This window comes from Manacus vitellinus, unplaced genomic scaffold (assembly GCF_001715985.3).
Source record: "Manacus vitellinus isolate BGI_N305 unplaced genomic scaffold, ASM171598v3 scaffold_29_pilon, whole genome shotgun sequence".
Classification (NCBI taxonomy): domain Eukaryota; kingdom Metazoa; phylum Chordata; class Aves; order Passeriformes; family Pipridae; genus Manacus; species Manacus vitellinus.
Window position 1 is genome coordinate 2,751,908 of NW_021940207.1, and position 10,717 is coordinate 2,762,624.

Genomic DNA, 10,717 nt, shown 5'->3' on the forward strand with positions numbered 1-10,717 from the left:
CTGGAGCTCCACAGGAAAGGCACATTTATTACCACTTTCAGCCCAAAGGGCTTTGCATTTTCAGGGATAGCTGGGAACTGAGTGATGTTCAGTAACTGTGCCTTTTCAAGGACCCATTCAGTTGTTCATGCACCCAGAGTTTGTTGGGGCAGCCTTCAAATTTAGTTAATAAAGAGAGAGACGGGAAACTTTCTCAGGGGAACTCAGTGGCCCCCTTCCATCACATCAAAGCCGCTGAGAGATCACGTTATCTTGACAGATGTTGTACACTACAGATCGGGTTACTGAACTTATGTTTTCCATGGACTCATTCCAACACTTCTTTTAATTTGTCAGGGATATATTTCAAAGTGCAATATGCACATGGTTGCAGAAAAGTTGAAGGAAGTTGCTGATTAATGACCTTTTTCCTGGTAGTGTAGATGTGCTTGTTCCAGCTGTAGTAGATACCAAAGAAAAGGTAATATACTGCAAACTAGAAAAAATAAAGTCTCTTGGATTAGAGGTTCTTTTTTTCTGTTCCTTTCAAGTCAAAGCAATGAATAATGCTATAACACAATGTGCTCAGCCATGTGAAAAGGGTCTGTACAGAAGAAACACTGAGGAATTCATCACAGTGATCCCACCACTTTTTTGTCACATCAGTGGGAGTTAGGATGCTTTGTCTCTGGGAGCTTCCCAGACTCCACTTGTCTGCAGCCACTTTCCTTCAAGTGTTGGCTCAGGTGCCCTAAACAGATGTATTATATCTACTTCTTTTCACCTTTTTGCAATCAACCAGAGTCTGAAGCACTGGTGACAACACCAAATCACAAGATTTGATACATGCCACCTCGTAGTTATCAAAATTGTTTCTTACTTGATGCAGTCACCTGAGATTAAATGAAATTACTAGCTCCACAGGGCAGGAATACATCCCCCTCCTCGGCACTCAGATACCTCCTGACCCAGCCAGGCTTAATGCATGCTGTCAGAGCCAGGCTGGATTGCCTCTCGTGCTGTCTGTCCCCATCAGAGGGCCACTACTTCCAAAGAGAGACTCCAGGCATGGCTGCAGTGCCAATCCTGTGTAGGGGAATAAACACTCTTAGCAGGATCATTATACTCAGCTTTGATCCTTGGCCCTTAGAGATAACCCAACAGCTCTGATCCCTGCAGTGCGGAATCACAAACAACCTCTTGGGTAGGGGCATGTGTAAAGCCCTGGCTTGGACTTTGAAGGGGTGTCTGCAATGACATGACATGTAAAACAAAGGTAAAGGTAAGCCCAAAGACACCATGACTGCAGTAACTCAACTTGGTGCTGAGGTAAGGAGACAGTCTAGAACATGCAGCTCTAAGTGGACAGACAGGGCTCAGCTCTTCCCCCCACAGCTGGATGGATCATCCCTGCAGAGTTATCACCCAGACCTACTCTTACCTGCAGGTGACACAGGTGTTAACCCAGAAACTTGATCTAAGTTGTATCTCTGCCTGCAATCACGGGACATCAGTGTGAGATCTGATTAATATGATAAAAGCATGCAGTAAAATGTTTTAAACTATCTCTTGCATCACTGCAAACATGCTGAGGAAACAGAAAAGCGACAAACCAACACTGAGAGCTGGACTTAATTCATACCAGACTGCGGCCACATTAAGTGAACTGCAAAGAGCAGGCCCTGACTTTTTTAAAGACAGAGGAGGCAGCAGTAGGATTCACAAAGGCCATGCAATGCTGAAGCTCATTTTTCCCATCCACATGAGGAGCTGCTATATTTTCAAGTCAGGAGCAGCTGGTGATTGATGCTACATGTGCCTCACTGACAAGGAGCTGGGTCTGAGCAGCATATTTTCCATTAGTTCAAACTAGTTCAATCTTTTGTATTTAAGAGGAAGCCAGATGCTGCTCACTTATGAGGATCTTTTGCCCAGCGCAGTTCGAGACTTTGCTCTGCTTTTCCTACAGCAACTGTCCTTTGCCTCTGTCACACAGATTCCAGCAGTCATGCATTTTTTAGGAGGAGGAACTGAGCCACGAGTTTGAGATGTGATACAGTTGTGGTCACAGAACAAGCTGGTTACCACCTCAGGAATTCAGCAGCACTTCCCTGCTCCCATCCTGTAACCATGTGCTGGAGGAGCTGGTCCTGATGCTTCAAGTCTTTACATTCCCCAGCTCCCGTGTGTTGCACTCCCAGTCCAGGGGAGAGGGCAGGGCGGGTCTGGAGGTTGGGCTATTTTCCTGTGAAGTGTTAGGCTGGGTTTGTTGCTCTAAGCATTGTGGGGCTGTTCTTTCAGTTAACCAGGCTGCAGATGCTAGAGCTGCTTGCCACTCCTCGAGCACCAGTCTCATCCCTGCAGCTACAGCTGGGAGGGTTCCTGTCCTCCCACGTCATGATGGAGAGCAGCACGCAGCAGCCAGAGTGCTTTGTTTCCAGTTGTCTGGACTAAGCCATGATTAAACATGGGGCTTTTCCTATTAGTGGCTCAGAAACAGCTCAAGTACTGTCCCTGTCTGCAGTGTGTGGGACAGGCACGTGACATGGCTCTGTGTGGCAAAGCAAACCTACACCAGACATATGCCTTCCTTTTCAGGGGTTTCTGTAGCCTTACAGACAGCCTCAAGGTTTCAGACTGATCAGTATTTCCTTTCGGGGTACATTGTTACTAGAGGCTTTACCTTGGCTAACCCGGGGTGTTGCCTAGGCTTTGTCCCAGACCTTTTGGTGTCCCACAGCAGCAGTCCCCACGGTTCCACTGGTGGAAGCAATGAGAGACGTCAGAGTGAGTGCCATGGCCACCCGGACTGAGACCCACGGTGGCCATGGTTCGTCACTTGGGGCCCAAGAGCCCCCTGGGACACATGTGCTCACCCACCACTCACTGTGCCAGTCCTACACAAGCCCTTGGGGGGCTGGGGTTAGCAGTGTGTGGGGAGGAGTGTGGGGGTCCCCAGGGACATGGGCACCAGGGTGCTGTGGTGGCATTGCAGCGTGGCTGCTGGTGCTCTGGCAGCACTTCCCAAGGAAGCAAAAGCAATCAGCTCATCAAAACAAGATGCACACAAAGGGTTTGTCTCAGGAGCCCCCAGGAAACCATTTCCTGGGAGGAGAAAGCAATAGACAACTGCTTCTGCTGCTTTCTCCTGCAGCGACAAAGCAGAGCAAGTCTCCCAAGCCCTGATAATTACTCACTGCTGCCTGGAGTTCCCATTCCCTTGCCGTCTGAACACAGAGCTGCCTGTGTTCCCTGCAACCCCAAGGAGGATTCTCCAAAAAACAGCTTCTTGCCCCTATCACCCCTGTGTGCAGCCAGGCCAGCCCTTGCGACCTGACCACCCCAGGACCCAGGAGAGCCCCAGACCCAGTTGCACAGGCAAGGACAGGGCTGTATTTGACTTGCAGCTTCCCCTTTTTCCCAGTTTTCAGCCACAGAGTAACAATCCCAGAGGCCCAACACTCTATGACCTTGGCTGTCCTCATTTGCTTCTAAAACTGGCGAGCTCCAAAATTGGCATCCCAGCCGGCCTTTTCTCCACCACGTGGGATTCCAGGCACCGCCAGGGGCTCCCAGCATTTTTAATTATTTTTCTCGGTTTTTTGAAGCCCTTTTTTGTTCATGCTGCTTGAGGTGTTTCCAATGGGACAGAACGGTCCTCTCCCCACAGGCTGCTTGCTCTGTGCTTGCTGAGGCTGGCTCATCCTTCCCATGCACCTCAGAGGGACACCTGGGAGTGTGGGGGCAAATACAGGCTGGCTGTATTTCCACTATGGGAAAGCCCTAGGGGCTTGAGAACACATGGGGACACAGAGACCTTGACTCCAGTGGTAGTGGCAGTCCCCACAGCATTGCCTTCCTTACAGACCTGTCAGGCACCATCCCGTGTTCCCAGGAGTGGGGCAGATGTGAGGTACATAATGACCAGCTGGGGTATCATCAACAAGCATCTCCACAGAGGATGAGAGCAGGTGGTCAGAGAGCTACTGGCACCCACAAACTGTGTCTTGGGGGAGGAGAGCACTAGCAGTAGAGGAAGGTGTTGGATGTCACTGCTATGCAGCATCACGAGACCTTGGATGGATGCTGGTAGGGTCACTTCAGACCGAATGTAGGAAATGGGAAGTGTTTGAGGGCACAGGAAGGAAGACACAAACTACTTGTAAGCTCATCATCTGCTGGAAGATGAAAGAGGTGGTGTCTGTCCATGCCTGTTGTTCACCTCATGAACCAGGTGCTGCTCAGAGGAGCTGCAGCATTGTGGGGGCAGATGGGGAGAGCAGCAGGAGGCAGCACTTTGCACTCTTGCACGGGGCTGTCACAGATGCATCCGTACGTTGTTTTTCCACAGTTCATCCTGATGGCACTTATCAAGTGTGCCCTGCACAGCCATATAAGCAGACAGTTGTGAGAAACCATCATCCTGGTACAGGCCAGCTGAGTGACCTTGCTGCTGTGCCTGGCTCTGCTGTTTCCACGCAGCTGGAAGCAGTGACACTTTCACCTCAGTGGACCCACAGCTTTGTTTTCGCAGAGGCAGACAAGCAGTGGACAGAGTGTGCCTTGCCCTGGCAGCAGGCTGTGACCGTGTCCCTGAGAGCCGATGGGAAGGTCGTGCTGCGTCATGCCCTGGCCACCACCTCCAGGTTTTGTGAGGGCTGAACCAGCTCCTCCACCACAGCCTATGTCCAGCATAGCTCTGGCCATGGCTGCTTGGCCAAACCAAAACTGGTTCCAGAAAAGCAGACTGAACTGAACGCACCACTCTGACATGGCTGTTTTCCTTTCCTTATGACCGGGCTTGTTTTCCTTTCCTTATGACCGGGCTTGGGGACAATCCTGAACTGCTTTTGGAGAGGGGTTAGAGGAGTTTCTCCCTGCATACTTAACACTACAGGCTAACCAAAGTCACTGCTGCACATCTGCAGCATGGACACAGACAGCTGAAAGGATGTAACTCCCAAAGTCAGAGTTGCGAAGCTAGGATGAATCCCAGCCCGTTAATGCTCATTCAGACACATCTCCAGCGTTTTGTTTGTCCTTTCCACTAAGTTCATCAAACAACCAGCAATACCGTACAGCACAGCCAAGGCTCGAGTCTGCTGTGCCAGTGAGAGCAGGCAGGCTCCAGCGTGACCCGTGCTGCTGATTTCCAGCCATTACTCATTAACCGTGGGCGTGGTGCAAGGTGTGGGAACCACACAACTTGCTACAACGGATAGGTCTGCACAGGCTTCTGCTCTCAAGGGCAGCGCTTTGCCCTTGGATTGATCTTGTCCTCCGAATCATCAGGTTTATAGAAGAAAGATTGAACAATCAGTCTAGAAATGAACTGCCTTAAACTAGTTTTCTGCACTGGATTACACTTTAAACATTGCAACAGCTTTAAAAGCTTCTTGCTTTTCCCTGTAAGAAAAAAACATTTTTTAATAAGTTGCTGCTAATTGTGTTGGGAGGGTGTTATTTGTATCCCACTCTCCCAAAACCCAGAGAAGGTAGCATATGAAATAAGATACTTTTTCAGTGCTTTCTCCTCCTGACCTGAATGATGAATTACAAACCAAATTTAATATGTGTGATAGAGCACAGCATTGCACCTTTTACTTCTGCACTCTGACAAGCATAAATACTGCAGAAATAGGGCACGATGATCAAAACCTGAAAAAAAAAATAACACTGAAAGGCATTTGTTGCAAAAGCAGGTCTATTTGTAGAAGCTGTTAAGAACAAGAGTAAAACACCGTTAGCTTGGCTAGGAAGGTTCATCCTCCCACATGAACTGACGGGAAGACGATGGGTGGTACTGCTGTAGACTGGAGTGGTATCTCTGCCTGGATCAGCCCAGGAGCCTCATCCTCTGAAACACAATCACAGTGTGAACGCCCACACTTGCTAACAGCTCTGCACAAACATCAAGCAAGTACAGTTCGCTTCCAGGAAAGCCAAATGCACAGGTGTACTAAGATATTAATGAACTCTTTCCACTAAAACAGGTCAGGAGGAAAGGGAAAGTCTCCTCGTTTTAATGTGTCCAAACACGTGGTATTCCTATTCTGTATTCTTCTGGGGGAAGGGTGGGGAAATCACGGCTCCTCGCTGTGCTGTGTGAGCTGGCCTCCACTCTCACCGGTTTCTGATCAGCAACACAGATTGTTCAGCACTGAAGCAACATAAAGCACATGGACTTGAATGTCTGCATGAGTCATTTGCAGAGCTGCAAGCACAATGAGACTGCAGTAATGAAAACATGAGAGCTCAGAAAGTGTCCATACTGTTAAGTGAGGGATTCCTGGGGTGTTGCTTAGGTCTTGAGCATCCCACAAGGTCCTGTGCCTCACATGCCCTGAAAATCAGAGCAGCCACATGGAAAACGCTGAGCTCCAGGAAATGGTTGGCTCATGGCACTAGGTCTTTCATTCTCTGACCCTGCTAACCTCTTTCTGTGCAGCTATGACTGGAATGGGAAGGTGGGTTTGGTACCAGGTCCATATGGGGACGTTATTAGCTCCATGCCGTCGGTTTCGATGGAGCCAGGTAAATGGTGGTGTGTGCATAATGTTGTGCACAAGCATCTATGGTCTAGTAGAACAGGGAGATGCCTGGCACAGCATGGACAGTTTTGTCTGTCCAGGCAGCTCAGAGGGCAGTGTTCCTGGGCCTCTCCAGCCCCTGTGCACAGCAGCAGGATATTTAGGAAGACTCGGATGCCAGCAGCACTAAATGTCTGCAGGGAGTATTTGTGCCTCTGCTTGTTCTTCAATTGCAAGTCATGACCAAATCCATTAGATACCATAACTTCTCTTAAATTAGGGGTAACTGTGCCCGATTCTTGCTGTAACAAGTAACAACTTATGCAACATTACTGCTGATTATTAACGTCATTGTTTGCAGGAAATTGGACTGTGGTTTTCATGTGACAAATCCAGACCATGGATGTCCTGAAATTGTTTGTTTGCTAGTGAGATTTAAGAGAGGAATGATTGAGCAAGTCACAGCACTCTGACAGCCTTACTTCAAGTACCACATTGACTTCTGTCTTCCTCTCTGTCTCTTCAATGGGATGTTAACTCTGGAGCCTAAGGATGATGGATTAAGAATGCACTCAGTGATCTTCTTGTTGATGGTTTTGCCAGAAATATTTTTCATTTCCTATTAAGCTGTGAAGTTGGATATAAGATACAAAGGAAAATGAATAGCAACATCTCTTTACTGTCCTGTTGTTGACAATCTGTACCTACCTGACGCTTGTTTCAATCTGCCAAGCTGCCCACATGGTTTGGTGGCTCACATGGCACAGCTGAGGCTAAATTATTGCTTTCCAGAAGAATGACTTGCAGTAGCTGCAGTGCAACGGGAAATCTTTTAGTCTGCTCTGAGAGCTCAAAGTCATGAAGTAATAGGCTGTGTGTGGGAGGGACACCTGGACATGATGATCAATAAAAGATTGGGCCCTGCACAGGGATAGAGAATCACGAACAAGCTGATGAATGCAGTCTCTCCAGACCTCTCTATTTCTGGACTTGTTAAGGTTTGCAGTGCTACAGGCGAAATTTGGTCATGGGACTTTTACTTAAGCTGTCCAATTAATTTCTGAGTTCTGCAGTTCATGGTTGAGAGCTCTGATTAGTGAGAGAGTAAAAAAGCACTAGCAAGCATAACAACTGTCAGCATGCTCATCAGGAGGGACACACTCAGGAAACTCATGCTGAAAATGCAAGCCTCAGCATCTATGACCAAGCATCTTAGCGGGGAAGAGTAAGGAGACGTCCTCTGTGTATGAGGTACATAGGAAAGGGGATTTGGGAGAGGGAGAAGAACTGCTCTCCACAGTAGTGTCCAGATTTGTGCCAAAGAAAGATGCTTCCTCAAGGATCATCCACACTGACCAAAGCATGTTGTGTTCCCAGCCAGCTCGCAGAGCCCATAGGTCTGAAAGGAGGCACTGGGCAGGTGGCAATTTGGCATGACAGCTCTCCACTCCTGTTAGCCCAAGGCATCTCTTGGTATTCTACATAATTCCATGGACATTATTCCAATCACACTGCGCTGCTTCTTTGGGGGACAGCTTTTCCTTCAGGGCAAAGAGAAAAGCTGTTTTATCCCAGTGCCTCGTGGCAATATTTTCCCAGTAGTAAAACACTGACTACACCACCCCATTAATCCCTGACCAACCTGTGCAGCCAGAGTCTTCTGGGCTCACCAGGTGTTTGGGTCCCATCAGCACACAAGAAGCTCTCTGCTTCACAGTCATGTGTGCAACAGGGTTTTGTGTGTCTGAGATGCTGGTCTTAATTGCAGTTAGGAGAACGTGAATGCTGAGCACTGAGCATGGCCATGCTCCCCAAACCTGAGACATCTCCTGAAGGTTGTCTCTCTGTTTCCATCCAAGGCTCAGCTCAGTTAAGTCACCTGGGCAGCACATGCACCATTTCCCCAAAAGGCAGAAGCACATCCTCAGATCCTATGCGGAGAGATAGATACGCAAAGACCAACACTCCCACAGACTGAGCCTTGGTTTTCCTGGTCAGTCTAGAGATGTTCCATTTTCAGCTCTAATGGCTCAAGTCAGCTTGTTTCAAACATTGCTTTAAATTTGCTGCTGATGTTTGTTTTGGGTTGGGGGGAGCACCTCTAAGAAAACTAATTGTCAGGTGTTGCTTCCTCACCCACATGGTCTGCAGGCCTTGGCTTTAAAACTGCCACTGTCTCTTTGGTCTGGCTCTGCTTTTCTTGTGCAGTCAGGGCTGATTACGGCAAATCCCAGATCTTGAATCAGGGCAAGTTTTAATACTGTACAGGCCTTGTTTATGTAACAGCTGCCATCCCTCAGGGGTGAATCCGGGACTCACAGCACTAAAAGCATTAGCTGCTGCCACTGGAGCTAAAGATGTAACTCCTCTGGCTGGTAGCACCAGTACATTTATAGCCTTTAGAACAAATGCTGGAGGAGACTCGTGACACACTAAAAAGTGGGTTATGCCTACATAAGCATTTTCATCCCACCATCATACCAAGGGAGTACGTACACTCGTAGGACCACAGGTGTGAAAACACTGCTGATGCTTCTGCGTGCCCATTGCCCAGAGCTAGTCTGAGTGGAGTGTACACATTGTTACTTAACAGCAGCTTTCTACTAGCACTCATGTCCTCGCTTTTACTCTCAGATCTACTCCAGCACTGGAGAAATAGAGGACAGAACAAGCGTAGGCAGGGCCCTGCCTCCCTTGGCTTAAACAACACTCTCTGCTCATCTTTCTGAACACATTTTGTAATGACTTTGGCATAATGGAGGTTCATGTTCTTCCTCTCCAGGCACATGATGCAGAGCCTTTGGGCTTCAACATGCCATCAGCGCACAGACAGCCACCTCCAAAAAGCAGCTCTTGTTGCTTCCACAGCCCAGGGGCCAGACAAGTTCCCGCTCAGAACATTTTCAGGTCAACCCTAAAATGAAATACAAGTGATTCACCTTGAAGCTTTAACACAGTTTAATTTTCCCTGTTATTCATACTTTGTCCTTTCTGTTTATGCTGTTTAACTGCATGGCTCAGTAATTGCACATCTACTCACTCCTACACTCCAGTGTGTTTGATGGAGATAAAGGTCAGTTTAATGACTGTTCAGAGACTTTAAATTGTCTGGTGGGTTCTGTCTTAAAATCCACCTTTTTCTGGGACATAGCATTTATAAAGCATGAAGTGCACCTTGCAGCTCCTTCCCCAATAAAATGTCAGTCAAGCCAATCTGAAATTGCATTATTGTGAGTCCCGGGGAACTGCAGGAAAACACAGCAGCTACTTGTGTACCCAGCTGCCATACCATGGCAAGGTATGTCTGCCTGTCTGTCTGTCTGTCAGTCCTCCTGTATCAAAATGTTAGAGTACCTGCAATGGAGCCGATTCTCATTTTTTTTCCAGAAATGGAGTTGGAGGTCTGTGGATGCACGATCATATGTGTCAGGGAGCTCTGCAGGGATTCTCTGGTACCTTATGGGTGTCCTTGAACTGTTTGCATGGTGACACCTTTTACTTGTACTGTTGGCTTGTGGGCTTGGAGGGAATATTCTGGTCCGGTTTTATTTCCAGATTCCCATCTCTCATCTTTACCTGAGTTTATTTCAGCATTTCTATCAAATTGACTCTCACAAACATTCCTGACAGGAGAGCAAGGACTGCGGTGCAAACAGGCACTCGTTATATAAACCACTTAAATGAGACATCAGCCCAATCTGGCTGGTGGAAGGAAGATGTCAGCTGAGGACAGGGTATTTAAACGCAGCAGGGTTGAAGCTACAGCTCAGGGTTTGTTAAGGATATTTACAGCCCTTTGTGAGAGGAAATGCAGCTGTGTCCATCTCCTCCTTCACTGACTCCCCTGAGGCGGAGGCTGGACACCCTGTATCACGCTGTTTGGGAACTAGGGTTGCTGGCCCTCAGCCATCACCACACAGCCGCAGCTTCCACCCCTTTCAGGGCAAAGCTTGGCTCGGAAAGCCTTGAGACAAGTTCACCGTCCCTTTAGCTGGCCCGATTGGGAGCTGGAGGGGCACAGTAGGGGCTTGGAAAGGGGATCAAGTCCTGCTCCGAGCCTGGCTCGTTGGGAAGCAGCAGCCGTGCGGCTGCCGGGGCACAGCCTGCGTACAGGAGCGGCACTGCGGGCGCAGCTGAGCCGAGGTTAAGCCCCGGATAAGCGCAGGTCCGCACTTTCCCCGGCTGAGGGGCTGCGATAACTGGCAGCG